Here is a 19,017-nt window from a genome sequence, read left to right on the forward strand (position 1 = left end):
GAGCCGAACATGACCTGTTCACGAACAAAGAGTCATTTTGACAACTCTAGTCACGTAGTCATAAGATGTTAGAGATTTGGGCAAGATTTAAAACATCATTTGAATCTAAACTAATAATTTTTATTATATTTTCTTCATTAATACTTTTAATTGATTATAAATTTTTGTAGCCTTGTAGTCAATTAAATTTTTTAAAAATACTACTCATGAAATATATGTATAGTATTTCGAGCCAAAACGAGCCTGACACGAACGAACAAATATTTGTTTGTGTTGTTCAAGTTTGGCTCGTTAACTTAGTGAACGAGCCGAACACGAGCTTCTTAACGAGCCAAGCACAAGTTGTTCGCGAACAACGAGCCATTTTGACAACCCTACTTGAGAGACTATGATCACTTAGTGGCTGTTACCGACCTGAATGATTAATGTGGAGGTGTTAATGATTATCCACCAAGCCACAAAGAGAATTTGGGATGACGAAGGGGATAAGATTTAAAATTTTGCCACTTCTATTTAACCGAAGAACTCCCTTAACCCCACAATAATAAAGCTTCACTATATAGACTAATATGAGACATTTGTCCCATAAGGATTGCCTGGATGACAATAGATATAGTTGCAAAACCCAAGTTTAAAGAGATGGGTGATGAGTATTTAAGCTTAATATATATCTATCCTACAAATTTTTAAATCATGATTATTAAATTTAAAATTTAAATCATATTAGATTATTATCAAGTATTTTAAGTTTAAAGGGGGTGTAAAATTTTCTTTTTGTATTTTATGGTACTAAAAAACTTATTAAAAATCTAAATATGATGAATGCTCCACTCTGCACACCCATCCTCTTGTTTCAATTACTGATAAAATACAATGTTTAGAATGTGGAAAAGAGGGATAGTATCCTTATTCACCATGTTTTTATGGTTTCCACTAGAGCACTTGATGCCACTCATGCTCCGATTATGGGCAAAACCATTGAAAATAAAAAAAGTGACCATGAGTAGGCTAGTGCCTGCTCTTCTAAATTTTCCTTCCATCTTAGTGATTGATGAATTAGTATAAAATTCGATATATATAATATAAAGGAATTCAATATTTGGCATAGGTCCAAATATCGACTTTTCATGCGTTTTTTGGCCCCATGATGAGGGCCCGTGTCATGTGCCTAAAATTCCAGAGCTCCAGCGCCACGGTGGGATCGAACCCTTGATCTGAGGGGACATACAGTGACCCAACCACCAACAGGCCAAGGCATGTGGCGCACACACACATAAATATATATATATATATATATATATATATATGAATAAAATTGTAGGATTTAGTTTATAGCATTTTGGTAGAGTTAATGTAAATTAAATGCCCCAATCTTACAAAAGTAACCTCATGTATATATACCCACACATACAACATCGTAGGTGAGAAGACACTGACAAGTGTGGGTGCTCAATGAGACACCACAAGTGGGAGTGCTCAAAGAGCCACCCCAAACATAAATGTTTAAAGAGACATCCAAACATGCCACATGTAAAACATACACAAAAATAATATTTTACATGTAATGAAATAAATCATAGACATCTAATCAAAAAGATTTTCCATACACATGCAAAGAAAGCATGCAACATGCAAGAAAGCATACAAGCATGTAGGTGATCAATGACCGGGCCATGCGACCAGTCAAACCGAAAGGATGAGTTGATTAATCTGGGACGATCGATCAAATCCAAAAGAGCGTGCGATCAACACGGGACTGTCGACTGGACCCAAAGTGGGTGATCGAATTAGGGCGGTTGATCAAACCCAAGGTGATCGACTCATAGCGGTCAATCCAATCCAAATCGATCGGGTGATCGGCCCGAGATGGTTGATCGAACCTAAAGCGGGTGAACGAGCCGGGGCAGCCGATCTAGATCAGAAAATAAGTCGATCGTGTCAGGACGGTCAATCATATCCAAAGCATGTGATAGATTTGGTGCAGTCGATCAAACTCAAAAGAACGGGTGATCGGGCTGTGGAGGCCAATCGAGCCCTAAAAATAAGTCAATCGGGCTGGAACAGTTGATCAGACTCAAAGCAAGAGATTGAATTGGTGTGGTCGATTAAACGCAAAAGATCAGGCAATTAGGCAAGGACGGCCAATCTAGCTTGGAAAATAAGTCAATTGGGTCAGGACAATCGATCAAACCTAAAGTGAGTGATCAAACTGGTGCGGGCGACAAACACAAAAAATCGGGCGATTGGACAGGGGCGGTCGATCGAGTGATTCGATCGGGGCGACCGATCAAACAATTAGATCATGGCGACTGATCAAGCCAAGAAAGTAGGTCTATCGGACCCACACAATCGATCTGACCTAAAGCAGGTGATTGATGTGGGGCGGTCGATCTAACCCAAAGGATCGGGTGATCACCTTGAGATGGTAGATGATACCCAAAGCTGGTGATAGAGGCTTCGTAGTCAATCAAATCGAAAGGATCAAGTGATCGACCTGGGAAGACCGATCAGACTCAAAACGGGTGATCAAACTGGTGTGGTCGATCAACCCAAAAGATCAGGTGATCGGGTCGGGGAGGCCGATCGAGCCCAGAAAATAAGTTGATTGGGTAGGAGGGCCGATCAGAACCAAAGCAGGTGATTGAACTGGTGCAGTCGAGCAAACCCAAAAGATCAAGCGACCAGGCTGGGGCAACCAATCAAACCCAAAAAACAGGTTGATCAGACTGGGATGACCAATCAGACCCAAAGTGATCAGTCAATCATGCTGAGGTGGTCAATCCAACCAAAGTGCTCACCCGATTATGCATAAGATATATGACATTATGCACAACAAATGAACTCATTTATGTAATGCAACCCAAAATGCTCGACGACACATCGAACTTGTCCTAACGATCTCGCGTAGGTACCTACGTTTTGCACATGGATATGCAACATTGTTGCTTTCTACTTTGGCAAGGCTTGTGGGAACCTCACCTTTAGATTTCCAATATGAAACTCTCTACAGTGTTGTGGAATGGACTTGCTACAAAGCTTTTCCCATTCCACAACTCCCCATGATTTTGCAAAGTGACCTAGCTACAGTTCTTTTCTCTTTTCACATAATTTCAAATATCCCAACCCTTCTAAGGAGGGTTAGAAATGCAAAAGCAAGGGGAAATTAAGATTCCACTCTTAGGAATAGATCTAAGGGTCACAAGAGAAACTCTCAGATTTTCTAGGAATTTGTCAACGAATGCTTTCTAACCTAGGGCTTCCTCTAGAAAATCAACAATCGATCTAAAAAAGTGTGACCTGCTGACTCGTGTCGATTGGTCAACTCACCTACTGTGGGCGACTGAAGCCACAACACCTATCCAAATCTATTCCTAGGGCTAGATAAGAAAGAAAATCTCACTAACATGGCATTTGATGTCGTGTTTCTTCTCGTAGGATGAAGCTCTTTTGGTGGTAGGAGAGATGATGACATTTTGGCGAAGCTCCAACGAGGTCTGCTTTACTCCTTCTCCAACAAATGAAGAAGCTCACCTTTAGAAGGAAAGTCCAACAAAGTTCTAAGCTCCAGTGAAGTTTTGAATGTGCTCCAGCTATCATTCCCCTAGCTAAGATGAAGCTCTCCTTTAGGTAGGAGAGTAGGCACTTCGCTCTCTTGCTAGCCAAGCTCTTCCTCAAGAAGATCTCCTCATACCACTCAAGAAAAGTGATGGAGGAATGATGGAGGAAGATGAAGGAAATGAGAAATAAGAGGTTTAAGAAGATGGAGTTTTAGGAGGAAAAGAATAAGTTTTCCTTTCTTTGCTTGAGCTCCTCTCCAATTTTTTTCTTCACCACTGCTCCTCTCTAGCTCTTCACTACCAAGAGGAAGAAACAACCCTCTAAAGCTTTCAAGCTCTTACAAACTAGCACAAGATTGAAAAATGAGAGAGCTCACAAATGAGGCGGGGGGTGGGAAAGAGAGCTTAAACCAGCCTCCCCATGTAAAATCCTCCACTTGCCATTTAATTCAGCTAAAAAAGGCAAATAAAGGGCATCTAGAATATGCCAAATAAAGCTAATCCTATAAATTTAACACCCATCATGCATATCTCATCAAACCCAAACATATCTCTATAAATTTAAGCTGATTGAAGGTGCGGTGGGTCAAATTAGTGCCAAAATTGTAAAAAATCACAACCTAAAAATAGACTGGCGCCAAGGCGCCACGATCCGTTTGCCTTACTTTTCGGGGGCTCTGAAAAATCATTGTATTTTAGCTATTTTGGGTAACTAGGCACCTGAGACTAGTGCCAAACTTCCAGGGGCTTAGTTTTAAAAGTCATGGAAGGCATTTTGGGCACCTAAGTGCTGGTCTAGCCCCAAAAACTCTTATTTATATTGGGAGCGCTTGACGTAGGATTTTCTCAATTCATAAGCTATAGGAGACTCCATATGAGTGAAAAGTAGTCTCATTACTTCAGGTTGTTTTCATGATCACAATGGGTTTTTTTTTACTTAGCATTTTGAAGATGGCGAGGAATGTAGGAAGGAGCATCAGGTGATAATTGGTGTGGAATCCAGATTTTTTAAAGATATTTTGGGATTAAAAGAGATGCTTCGTGTGATAATCGGTGTGATGATTGCACTAATAATCATGTGAAGGTCTACCTAGATTGCTTATATGCCACCTCTTTGTGTCTTATAACCCCTTCATGTTTCAAGATCTTTCTTTTCTCTTTACAGGACACAATACCTCCCATAAATCAGAGAATTTCTATAATAAGGGATCCTCCTTGCTTTGTGATACACCTAAAAATGCACTATTTTTCATGCTATATTTTATGATGATATTGCACTTTAAAGGTATGTTTTCTTATGTTTTCGGTTTTAGGTACATCAAATTGAAGAATTTGGAGTGATTGGTGCAAAAGGAGCAAAAATTGACCAAAATGGAGAAAACCGGAATAAATTGGGTCGAATCGGGGCACACCAGAGCTATGGGGGCCAAAACCAGACACTTAAGTGCTTGTGACCAAAAATTAAGTGCCCTAAATGGCGCTTAGGTGTCCCCAGACAGAGAGGGGGGCGCTTAAGCGCCGTAGAAACGTCGCTTAGGCGCCATAGATGGTTTTCAACATATCTTGTAGAATATACATCAGATTTGGACGATTTTTGAAGTGTTGCTTCGGGTGTCTCTTGGGGAATTCATTGGAAATGAGAAAAGGGACTTTTTAGAAGGATTTGGGGCGGTTAAAAGGAGTTTTGAAGAGGCACTTCAGACACCATTTAGAAGATTCAATGAATATGAACAGTTTTGATGAGCACTTAAGAATCTTTTGGGAAATTGTAAAAAAAGGCTTGAAAATATTTTTAAAATAACTCTTGGACTTTGGAACAAATTAGATTGGAACTACTTTGGAACAAATTAGAAGAAGAGAAGAAGGCTTGGAGAAGAAGAAGAAGGCTTGGGCGTGGGCCACAAGTGTGGCGACAAGGTGAGAGAAAAAGAGAGAGTGAGAATTTCTTCTTTTCTTTTCACTTTGTTCTTGGAGAGGATTCTAAGGAGATTGCTTTTGCTATACAAGGAGAGTTTGATTTCCATAAAAGATAAGTATTTTCATTGTATTTTGATTTGAATCTAGTACTTTATTTGTGTGGTTTCAAAGTCTTGTTCAATAAAAATTTCTTGTTGTTTCTCCATGTGTAGTGAATAGTTTTTTATACTCTTCCCTCTTGTAATGAATTAGTATGCATGTGAAGGATATAGAATTGAGTAGAGAGAGAATATATTGTGATGATTTTACTATATTGTTTATTTACATGTAAACTTGATTAACTTGCATGTTAAATTCTTTTGTGAGAACATCATAGAGCTGATAAAAATCTGTTGTAAGAACATGTAAGATCCGGGACTGTCTACTTGCAAGTTTGAATTGCAGATCTGATGGCGACATTTTAATCTGTATAGATGAGAATGTAGTCAATATGGTTGAGTGTAAGTAAATAGGGAAATAGTCTTTAATAGGTGTAGAATTAGAGGACTTTAGAGTGACATGCTAAAGCCCTCTAATTTGGTCTATTGTTTTAGGTTTGGTCTATTGTTTTAGGTTATTGTTTTAGGTTTTGATGCGAGATGTTAGCCTCGAAGTTGAGGGATAAGAGGGAACTCTAGAGTGAGAGCTAGGATCTTCTCTGCCTAGCTCATCTTTAGAACTATTCAAACTTTAGATTAACCAATGTTCTTTATAACATCTCTAGTAAGATTAAAGAATATAATTGCTCTTATTTTTCTCAATCTCTCTCACTATTTGTTTTACTTTTATACATGTCATTAATTTCATTGCATGAAGAAGGGTACTTTTATAATATTAGACCCCACTTTCTGATTTTCACTAAGTATTTTAGTTTAAGAGTAGAAATATTATTATAGTGATAATTGTATGATATAATCAAAATCAAACCCTTATCGACCTTCCAAGCTAGGGCGTGTTATTCTAGACTAGAAATTCTCTTGAAAGCCGTCGTGATTAACCTTGATCTCCGTGGGATCGATATTCGGGGCTTAATCAGAAAGCTCTATATTACTTGATAACGATACATGTACTTGCACAGAATCCCTACAAATATAATTGAAATCTTACTTTGCTTGGGATTAAGTTTTTGGTGCCATTACCGAGAATTAAAATCTTCAAGTAGTGGTGTCAACTTCATAATTCCTTGCATATACAAAATATCAGGATCATTTTGGTATATTTTTTAATATCCTGTACAGTTGAGTTAGATGAGATTTTCTCTTGCTTCTATTAGGGCTTTCATACCCAGGCAGAGATGAAGATAACTCAACTATCTTACAGATGTTTTCCTCTCCTTGTGTAGCAGAGAGTGAAAGAAACCTACTTTGAATAAAAAAAAGAGAGGTTTTAGGTAAATCAAATTCAAAAGTGTCCATCTCTTCCGTCACCCGTGAAATTCTCGTATAGAGTCTCCTATTTTGATTTCATCTTTGGTCTTAGTTAATGCATTAGTTAATTGATCAGATGGACCAATCTTGAAGATTATCCATACTTTGAGTAATTCACAGATTGAGTTAGGAGTCTTTCTGGTCTCTACCTTTTAAGGACACTAGAGAACAATAGTGGCAGTCATAATAATGACAATCGTAATATCTCTTTTTTTAATTGTGAAAAATCTTCTTCTGATTAGATGTCAATGTGTGATAAAAGTTCTTTGTTATTGGTTACTTGAAGGTCTACTGTAGAAGAGCTCAAATTATTGAGCCCATCTTAAACTTAATTGGGGAACCATCGTTTAGAGGACTTGGGTCAAAGGCTAGATTACTTCCATTTCTAAGTGAGAAAATGATTTTATGAAACATTTTTCCTATAATGAGGTATGAAAAGAAATAAAGTGAGAGTTAATCTTTAAAAAAAATAAATAAAATTGAGATTGAATTTAATTTGAAAAAGCTTTCACCAAGAAGAATTGATGATAGGGCATGTCCTTAATGCTCAGGATTTAAATGAGCAGTCAAAAACATGAAGATTAAGAATACGAGATGGGACCTGAAAATCAGGTAGGCTTGAAGTAGCTCGAGTTTTTAAAGGATACAGACAAAACTATTAAACAATGACATAAATCATTATGAGATATGGAGAGAGGAATAATTCCATAATGAAGTCTCAAGAAAAAAAGCTTTGGTGGAGGATTTTTGTGTCACCACACACCATAGATTGGAATACTTCTATCTAAATGATTAGGTATAATATTTAAAGAATAATATACCTTCCCGAGGAAAGAAAATACTACCTTGAAATGGGCTTGATCACCCGAATGATGAAGATCTTCATAAGTTTACAAAACCAGGTTTCTTTCCCTTACCTTACGAGTATAAGATAAGATTTATTTATTTTTTGGTCGAGTTCCCTACAAAGGCAACCCCTCATAGTTAATTACATCTTTAGAGTTTTGAGCCCTAAAGAAAATCTCAATTAACGTAATGATTTATTCTACTCATATCAGAAGGTCGGACTTTCAAAGTTAAAGCATTGGAGGAAAGATCCAAATTAGAAGAATAAAGCTCAAAAGGAAAAGACTTACAAATCAATGACAATGTGTCATGAAAAATTTTGACAAAGGGATTTAATCGTTCAGGGAAGGAGGTTTACCTGAATGATAGCGGTCAAAAGAGTTTGAGAAAGGTTGATAATGAGTTTTGATTAATTAGGTAAGGTTGAATTATGACTTAGGAATATTATGTAGAGTTGTTGAAGCTCCTAGACTAGAGGATAGGGTCTGGTAAGAAGGATTTCTAGATGGAAACACAACTTTAGACTCTATAAGGAATCTTAATGGACGGATTACTCTAGGATTTGGGAATAAAATCCCCAGTCATGTTTACATGACTGTTCATCATCCCGGGCACGTTGATATGCTTCAATTATAACAATACTCATAATTTGAAATCATATTGAGTGTCACGATCATGACATGCAGAGTTTTGCTTAGTTTCAAGGCAGTCTGGAATAACTTTATTAGAAACTATGAGTTATATCATGTTAGGGTATTTCCTCTTTATCAATAACTATGAGTTACAACATGTTAAGGTATTCCCTCTACTTTGGGAATAAAATTTTACTTTTTATTTAAATTTATTTTGTGATTAAAAAATTATTCTAACTAAACATTAGAATTTATTTTAGAGATAACACTACTAGAAATAACATTTATATTTCTAATTAAAATATGATACTTTTAGAAAAAAAATGTATGCCTATGAAAGATTTGTTAACAAATTATTTTTTTGCACTCCATAAAATGATTGTAATCTATGAAAGAATTTTCATAATAAACTAGTTTAAAAATTCTGCAAAAAGTTTGCAAATTGAACTCATTTAAACTTAAGATTTATTAAGTCATAAATTTCCATTAGTCATAAAATATAATTTTTAATAAAAAAAGTTCCAATTTTTTGAATGCAATATTTTTCATGGAATTTTATTAAAAAATTCTCAAAATATTTCTATGTAAATTTAAGATTTTACATTTATTAATGTGGTGGTTGAATCCTAAATTTTTTGACAATTTTATAGAAATTTTGTAAAATATTATAAAAGATGAACTTGACTTATGAATCAAGAGCATCAATTACATAATATTTGAACTATTTATTTTCTTAAAAAAATATTTATTCGAAAATTGGTCACAGATGAAATTATTCTCTATGTGGGATAACATCTTGCATTTGCAGAAGATTTAGAGATAGTATCAAATTTGTTCGAATTTGTACATGATTTGAACTAATTGAACCTAAGTTCAAATATAATATGAATGTGATTCAAACCAAGGTTTGAAGAATAGTAAAGAGTTAGTGTCTAATTTTTTTGAGTTATTAATTAATCAAATTTAATAGCGTGTGGGGGAGAGTATGCGTCTGTGATGGGCAGTGAGTGAGGCATTGAAAATAATCCATTGGAAACTAACATTAATGGAATGTAGTGGCATTTGAAGGAGAGTTGGATTGAGTTTTGAAGGGATGTTAATAGTAGAATTCAAGTTGGTTAGTTAAAGTGGAGGAATGCTTCGGGCATTTTGTGTGATAGAAAAGTACCGCTTAGCCTGAAAGGAAATTTTTTTAAGATGGTGGTGAGACCTGCAATGCTCTTTGCGCTGAATGTTGGCCTTTAAAAGAGAAGCATAATACTAAGTTAAGTGTTACCGAGATGAGAATGATTAGGTGGATGAGTGAGTGGCTTTACACCTAGAGGCAAAATGCGAAACGATTATATCCGTGATAGGGTTGGTGTAGCTCCTGTGATGGACAAAGTTAGAAAAAGATGGTTTGGTCACATTAAGCGTCGACCATCTAATGATCCGATTAGGAGAGTAGATGTTTTGGATTCAACTTACGTTAAGAAAGGCAGAGGTGGGCCTAGAAAGACTTGGGCTTATTGTATAAAAAATGATCTCAATTTATTAGAACTAAATGAAAATATGTCGCTAAACAGGGCGCTATGGAGAAAACGGATTCATGTAGTTGATTAAAGCTTTGTTGTTGTTGTTGTTGTTGTTATATTATGATATAAACTTTTGCTGCATTACATTTATAGATAAGACCTTCAACCTCAACAACAAAAAAAAAAAAAAAAAAAAAAAAAAAAAAAAAAAAAAAAAAAAAAAAAAAGCAAAATAGACAAATGTTTGTAAAGTTGATTTCAATTTTAAATAAATATATATTTATCTCTACAAGTACTTGGTCTTTGGCTTTTAGTCCCGGTTATCTTTCCCTTCCGTGACAATCTCAGCCTCTGCCGCAGCGGAATTCCTCTTTTAGAAGCATGCAACACACTATGGTCAAGCATGGTTTCTTTCTTTAGGCTTTTCCTCTGTCCTCTTTATACTGAACTTTGAACTGTTAACTCACCTCTCTCTCTCTCTCTCTATCTCATATATAGCTACACAGCACTAAAGAGACCTACTTCTCCCTTCCCTGCCATGCCTCGCGCATGGGGTACGGCCCCTATGTCTTGCTTCCATCCTAAATGACTGCGTCGATGCCACCCTATTCCTGCACAGCTACGCTCTTCTAGCCACACCTATCATACAAAGCTTTATTCTTTCTCTCTCTGGATTTCTCTCTCTATCTCTTTTATGGCTTACTAACCCACATTGCACATCTCTACTTGTATAAATGAAGGCAAAGTGTGTGTTCCCTGCATGCAGAGAAGTTGCTAGTGTGTTTTTTCTCCCCTGTTCTTTTGTGGTTGCATTAATTTACTCTGTTTTCAACTTTATTCTTTTTTCCTTGCGTTGTTTTTGTGTCTCTTTGTTCTTCTCTTCTCTACTTCACATACCACAGCTATGGATCTCTATTCTTATGCATGCTTTTTTTCTACTGCTTTTGTTGAAGTACATATGTTGTTATCAGTCTTCTCTTTTTCTTACTTCTGCATGCATTAAGAAATAGAAAGTTTTTAGTTGTTTGTAAGGTATTGTATTAATTTTTGTTTTGTTTTTTTTCTCTTATTGCACATTATAGTATGTTTTGTCACATATATTTGATCATTAGACATATGTTCCACACCATGAGAAAGACTTAACAGGTTTTCCGAATTCAACAATTGGTGCTCTGTGGAATGAATGAAGCTGCCAGCATGATCTAGCACTGATTGATATGTATGAGTGAGTTTATGATAAAATATTCATGGATTTGCTGAGTCAGTCTTTGCTAGGTCATGCTTTGGCAGCCTCATTTCTTCCTATTTTTGGGCATATACTATTTCAATCTCCTTCTGAGGAACTGGTGCTGAAGGACTACAGTACTGAAGAGTGTTGTAAGTAGTATGTTTGCAGACAATTATGTTCTCTTCTTTATTAATGTAAGAAAAAGCTTAAACATGTATTTTAGTTAAGTTAAAATGATAAAAAATGGTAATGGTAGTTAAAAAAAGATTAAAAATAAATCTTGGCAATGGATTGTGAGCTATAATAATTGTAGCTTTTTTAATATTGTACTTCCAGTACAAATTTATTTTTATCTATTACACAGGATATTAAAGGATAAATATCATATCATTATATAAATTTGAATGGAAGTTTTTATTGTTTTTCAGAGAATGAACATGGCTTCATATGAAGCCTGATAATCATATATAGAAATGGTGTACAGTTATGTTATTTGGGGCTAGTTAAAATTTCAAGAAAATTTGATCTTGTAAACATATAACATTCATTTACTTTGCCTTGTGTTTTGACTAATAAAATGTTGAAATTTCTTTTAGTTCTTGTTTTGCAGGAATTTGCATGATGCAAAGTGGGGGAGTCTGTATCATATCAAAGCAATGTATTATGACAACTTAATCTGCAACAGCTTTTTAAATTCAGATTAAACGTCTATTTGAAGAACTTCATTGTAAAACGTCTAATTAAGCTGTTCAAATTACTTCTGTTGATTTTCTTTATTTTTTTATGATAAACTTACGAGCAATAATTATATAAAGCTCTTCTGCCAATAAATCAAACTTTAAAATGACATGCATTTATATCAGCTGTCCTTATATATATATATATATAGGATATGATGAATTTATCAATATCATGTTCCCCTTGCTTGTGATTTACTAGGGAGACAGGAGTATGTTTATAAAAAATTTCGAGAAAATAATTAAGATAAGATATTATTAGATGGGGGTATTAAACTGTTAATGTTGGACATTTGAGTGTAATAATAGCATTATTCATAACAATGTAAAATATGAATCATGCCACCTATAAATAAGGCTGTTTTTTATAGGAAGAGATTTATCCTCATTCATTGGAGAGTACTTGTTGGTTTAGAGGATTCTCTTTTTGTTCTCCCCTTTATGTTTTTTATTTGGATGTTGCTTCATTGGTAAATTGATATTCAAGCAATTAAGGAGTGAGGTAATTGTGTATTATGCCACAAATAAGATGCGGAGTTATACAAGATGGAATGCGCCACCAAGTTTGTAGCATAACAAATCAATAAGCTAAAATAGCAAATGACGGCAACAATAAAGAAAATGGGGCATTTGTGTGAGAGGGATTGCTTCCCCATTGTGGCGAGCAAGGAGATGTTATCCAAATAATTTCAGTTTAATCTTTTAAGATTGCAAAAAATAGAGAGAAGGTGAAATGAAATTTAGACCTTATCAACTAGAGTGTTTTTTTAATTAGAATGGGGCCTACTCTAAAGATTTTGACGGTCTTGATCGAATGCTGCACGCAAATTTTGTGTTGGGTCTCCGCACGCAATAAATTTTCGAGAGAGATTGACAAGTCCTTTTGCTATGCCCTTGATCTGTAGCGACCAAAAACTCTAGCATTGCTGTTGGAGTTGTTTAATTGCCATAATTTTATTGAGGAGTAAATGGAGGCATGTTGCTCTATAAGAACTATAATCGGACTAAACTTAGAAGTTTTGATCACATCTGATTAGAAAATGAGTGCATTCCTTCACTAGAAAGGCAAATTTAGTATTTGGAAGATGAGTTGATGTTTGCAAGGAAAAGAGGTCGCCATTGCCTATTCACCAAATTTCTCCAATGACTCCTTTGCAGTTCTCAATAGATAAGATTGTGAAGGCCTTCCAGAATAATGATTACTTTTAACAATAAAACAAAGATTTTCAGAATCATGAATAGATTCATCAATAAACAAAGGCTGGAGGTCATGATCTCCATGACCCCCAAAGATACCATCGTGATTATGATGTTGATGCTGAAAAATGCAAACCGGTATGTAATTGAAGAATTGATCGAAGTGGTTTTGCACTTTGCAAGGGAAATTTCTAAATGAAAGTTGTTCTTTCTTACTCACCTTCTACAATCAAAGCACAACTTTTAACTTAAAAATTCGGGCAAAGCATAATTTCATTTTTAATAATATTAGATTTGAAGATGGTCTTCCTCTCAACTCCTTTATTTATTTACATGAACCTCTTTTACGTGTGAAATATTATGAGAGCCAACTCCACATTTCACTCGAGCCAAGTAAGCTTTTTGAATAGTAGATATCTTTTTAAATGAAAAACCAAATATGATTAATTATTTTAGTCATTGAGGTTGAGGTTAATTCTTTTGATTTAATGCTTGACTAATAAAACATAAAAAAGCAGATCAATCATCAAAGTGGAAGTGAGTAATGTTTTCTCCTTTTTTTTTTTTTTTTTTTTTTTACGAATCTTGTGCATTTTGCACAGTTATATCATCTAATTTTCTTCATCATATAATAGTATATATTACTACTAAGAAAATATCATTCGAATAGTATATATTACTAGTCCATGAAATTAATGATATCATATGAAAATAAATAATGTACAATATCATCAAGAACTTTTATCCTTCCCATTATTTAATCTTTAAATTTACAAGGGCATTGCACACGTGTTTGTATCTTAGTTTTTGTGCGATACTTTTGTTTTACCTTCCTCCCCCTAACCAAACAACCAAGTAAGTTTTTGCAATTCAAAATAGTTTAATTGGAAAATCATTTATTTCACCCTATTTGCAAAATTTAATTACAAATTAGCTTAGAATTTAAGTGCAAGATAAAAGGAGCCCTTCCTCTAGCTCTTCAAGTTCCTCTCGCGGGCTACCTCTTACTTCTAATTGAAGAGCTCTCGATGGATTAGGGATCCCAAGATCCTAACGTAACCTTTTATATTAATATCCAACAATAAATATAAAATGTCAATTATTTCCCGATGTTATAGTACAACTTTGTTATGTACACTTTTATAAATACGTGATCTATGTGATGTAGAGTGGTGGATGAATAACAATGAAATACTTATCTTTTTCTGGCTCATATATCATATTTCTCTTATTTTATTCTTTATGTTCAGTTTTTTGCTATTTCTTTGTTTCACAGAGCATAACAACAGCAATGGATTCGATCTCATCAACTTAAACACACGAAAATCAGCAAACTACACTCTCATTCAATAAGATAAATGAGATAATTATATTCACATAATTAAAATTTTTGATGTCTCATATAAAAAAATGTGGCAAACACAAATTTAATGCAAAAAAATTATCTTGAATGGATGGTATAAATTTCAAAATTTCTCATAGCTAATGGATTTGATTTTTTTTTAGACAACACACTTACTATCCCATCAAGATTGATTCAAGATGAGATGGGCACTTAATTGAAAATTAAGATTATCTCTTATGACAACGTGTAGATAGAAATCTTATGACAATAATTTTATCCACTATTTCACCCTCTATTCTCTCAAATATTCCCCATATAAGTAGTACCTCTCAAATTTGACATACATTAGAAAGGAAATTTCAATCCAAAAATAAATTAAAAGTCATTTAGCTTGAGAATTAACTTGAAAACATCACCATGAAAGTACACACATTGACTCAACTTCTCATTGTTATCAAGAATTTGGTGGACAGCAATACAGTTGTAGGTTCAAGGATTGATACCAAAAATATTACTTTTTATACCTTAAGTGGATTGCCATCAAGCTATCCAAGTTTCAAGACTTCCATTAGAACCAACTTGAACCCGATTAGCTTGGATGATTTCTACTCATTATTACATAGTGAGGAATGTAACATTGCCAATGAATAAATAAAAGCAACCAAACATTCAGCCCTACTGACATATAAAAGCAAAGGAGGCATCAAAATCAAAGAATCTTCTCCAAGAACTTTTCAAATGCCAAATATTAGAACAACAATAACATGTTGAAACCAAATTCTCAAGTAATGTGTCAAATTTGTAACAGAATGGGCATTCAACCACTCAATGTTGGCGCATAATAAATCTCTAATATAAAGCCATCTCAATACTTCATGTTACTGCTCTTACCATTTAACTTAATAACTAGCAACTAGATTAGGATTTAGATACCCGAGCCACAGCTCATCTCACAACTTATTTGGCCAATTTACAGCAGCCAACTATCTATAATGGTTCTGATCAAGTAGTTATTAAAAATAACCAAAACATTGAAACCACTCATGTTGATAACAATATTCTTTTCACACTAAATAGTAAACTTAGACTCTCTCCTATCTTTCGTTCCACATCTCCTATCATAGATTTAGATATGATAGGAGATGTGGACAGTAAAAGAAGTAAAATGGGGTACATCTATACATTGGAGAACACAATAGTGACTTGGGTTTTCAGGTTGTAGAAAATCGTTGCACTTTCAACTACAGAGGGCGAATATGTTGCTATTACTGATGTTAGCAAGGAAATAACTTGACAACAAAATTTCATGGCAGAATTGGGCAAGGAGTAGGGGATTGGAAAACTCAACAATGATAGTATGAGTATGATTCATCTTGCTGAGAACGCTGTTTTTCAGGCCAGGATGAAACACATTTAGCTCGGGCATTTTTTCATTCGATCTCTTCAAGAGGATGGATAGTTATTTCTGGAAAAGATACATATAGTTAAAAAATTTGCAGATATGTTGATGAAGGTGGTGAGTGTTAAGAAACTGAAGCTGTGTCGGGCTTTAAGCGGGTTTCATGAAGGTTGAGACCGGGGGTGAGTCACACCACGATACGTATCTATGAAGACGATTCAGATGAAGGTGCAGATACAGAGGATTAGTGCTTGATGTTTTGTATCCAAGTGGGAGATTATTACGGTGTGTGGAGTGAAAGCATTCTAAGCAGCATTTAAGGTTGACACTTAGGCAAGCCATGGGCGCTAAAGCGCCCCATAAGGACACAACTACAGTAGAGCTGATGCTTAGGCACCAGTTTTGGACGCATATGGGCTCGCTATAGAGCGGGCCTACTCTTTTTCTCGATAGACCAAGGCATAAGCATCAGTCTAGTGGTGCATAGGTGCCCATTTCTAGGCGCCCATATAGAGCGCTTGACGCTTAGGCCCTAAGTTTGGGCCACTAAGCGCCCGGTACAGTTAGTACACAAGATTTCAGTTTTTAAGCCAATTTTGAGTGCGGTAAATGGTAACTTGCTATTTTCTTTCTTCTGAATTCTTCAAAGAGCATCCCAGTGAAGGTGAGGAGTGTCGAAGAGATAAAATTGGTTATTCGGCGTGATTTTTACATTGGATTGGAGAGGGAAGATTGTTGGTGCAAGTTTTGTAAGTTTCTTCATTTGAGTGTAGAGAAGAAACTTGTGTGAGTCCTTTGTAAAATTTTCTGAATTACAAAGTGAAATTTGTGGTGATGTGACTCCGTGATTTTTTCTCGTTTTCAGGTTTTTCTACGTAAAATTTTTGTGTGTTTTTTGGTCACTTTAATTGTGCTTTCTTAAATTTTTTGTTCCAATTTTATTCAATCACGTGATCCTATTTCACGGTGAAATTAGAAGATAACTTTTTTGAAGTAATTTTCTTAACAAATGAGAGGTGTGCCCTCTATTGCACCCAAGGGATTATTTTATAAGCTTGAGTAAGGGGTAGAAAAAGAAAAGGAATTATTTGAAAAATCAATTTCTTTACATAAATATTGTTTTCCTTTTAAAAATAATACAAAAGAGAAAAAAAATCTCAATTTTTGGAGAATTTCAAAATTTTTTAATCACTATATGATTTTCCTTGAAAAGTATCATATACAAAGTTTATAAAATCCATCAGTTGATGCACATACTTTAAATTAATACTCCTGCATGAAATTGGTGCACCAGTGCATCACAAGTTTGTGCGCACGACACTGCACATTCGTGCATATGGCACCGCATGTTTACGTGTAGGCACCACACATTTGTGCATGCCATCTCATGTTCTCACTCACAACACCTTGCTTTTGTATGCACGACATCACATGCACCACACTATGTGCACACATGTTCATCAATGGATGCTCATGCACATGCGCGTTTAAAGACGCATCTGTGCATGTGCCTCCATGTGCACATACGCTACCGCGGGACCGCTGCTATCCAACCAGCATCGTCTAGCCATTACCTCTTAACCGCCACATCTTGACACCTTCATCATTGGATTGCTATTTGGACTCCACCGTCCTCGGACCACTACCGTTCGACCACCCCTGTCAAGTTGTCGCCTCCACCAATGGATAGTCGTCTGACCAATGCCTCCATCATTCGGCTATCATCTGGTGGATGTCGTCACGATATCGTTATTTTCTAATCATCGTTGCCTGGCCAACACCACCATCGCCATCATCTGCTCGCCGCCACAGAAGCAACTCTTCTCGGTCACCACCTTCACCATCGTCAGACCACAACTATTTCATTGCCGGTAGCAACCGCTACCAGGCCACCACTATTTGGCCACCACCACGTCCTAGCCCCCAACTTTGCTATCGTCGTCAAGCCACCACAATCGCCGGAGCACTATCGTTGTTGTCTGGCCACTGTCACACTATCATTAGAGAAGTACCGCCATTTGGCTGCGACCACGATCTCTATCATGGGTGGTGATTGTTTGTCCAACCCACTTTTGACACATTTTAATTTGTAGAGCCAGCTTTAGTATCTCTGACACAAATTTGATAATTTCAAATGGCTATTGACAAGTCCTTTTTGTGGTAAGGATCCCAGTAAGAAGACAATGTTATAACTAAAAGAGCAACTCATCTCACATTTTCTTCAAAGTCACTATTTTGCGGCATATACTTCTTTAAAAAATTGAGATGTGTTTTGAACATCTTTGACAACAATTTATGAAAATAGGGGTGCAATTGATACATCCTCAAAAAATATTTTGTTCATGCATAAATCTTGAAGCATTTTGAGCAAGAAACATCTCCAAATAAAAATTCATGATCATCCAAGCACTGATTTTAGCAAGCTATAGACAAATTGACCGTCTCGACAAGGCGAGCACATTGAAGCAAATATTGATTCGATCCGAGACTGATCAAGTCCAGATCATGCCATTTAAGCATGATTAGAGGCTTTGGATGGGCACTTGTGTGTTCAAATAGATTCCAAACCTGATAAGCTTATGGTCGAATCAATTGTCTCGTTGAGCCGAATCCAACGAGCATAAGATCACTAAGTTCTTACATAATTAAGGTACTCAAATGCTCATAGAATACCATTTTATTAAAGGGATCACTCTAGGCCCTTCAATGGAGTTGTGCAAATTCATGCGATATTTGTATAAAATTTCACTCACAAAATCCATAAATAGAACCCTACTCCCTTTATGAAGTGGACTTGGGACCGAGACATGGACGATATAGCTAAAGAGCTCCATGCACTTGAGGGGCTCTGAGCTCCACTGCCACAGGAACGTTATCGACTAGTCGTCGTCAACAGGACCACCACTACACAGCCACTGCCGTCAAGCAGTAGCCATCGTCACACTATTTTTGCTGCTTCCCAGCCACCACATACCGATACTCGCCACCATTAGACCGCCTCTTCCCAATTATCACAGCTTGACCGCCATCATCAAGTTACTTCCACCGTTGGACTACCGCTTTCGGGCCACCATCGTCATCGTCAGGTAGCCACCACCATCACAATTAACCCACTGAAACCATCAGACCACCACTGCTTGGTCACCATAAATTGTTTGCCACCCGTCGGACAGTTTCTA

Source organism: Phalaenopsis equestris, unplaced genomic scaffold, assembly GCF_001263595.1.
Source record: "Phalaenopsis equestris unplaced genomic scaffold, ASM126359v1 Scaffold000513, whole genome shotgun sequence".
Classification (NCBI taxonomy): domain Eukaryota; kingdom Viridiplantae; phylum Streptophyta; class Magnoliopsida; order Asparagales; family Orchidaceae; genus Phalaenopsis; species Phalaenopsis equestris.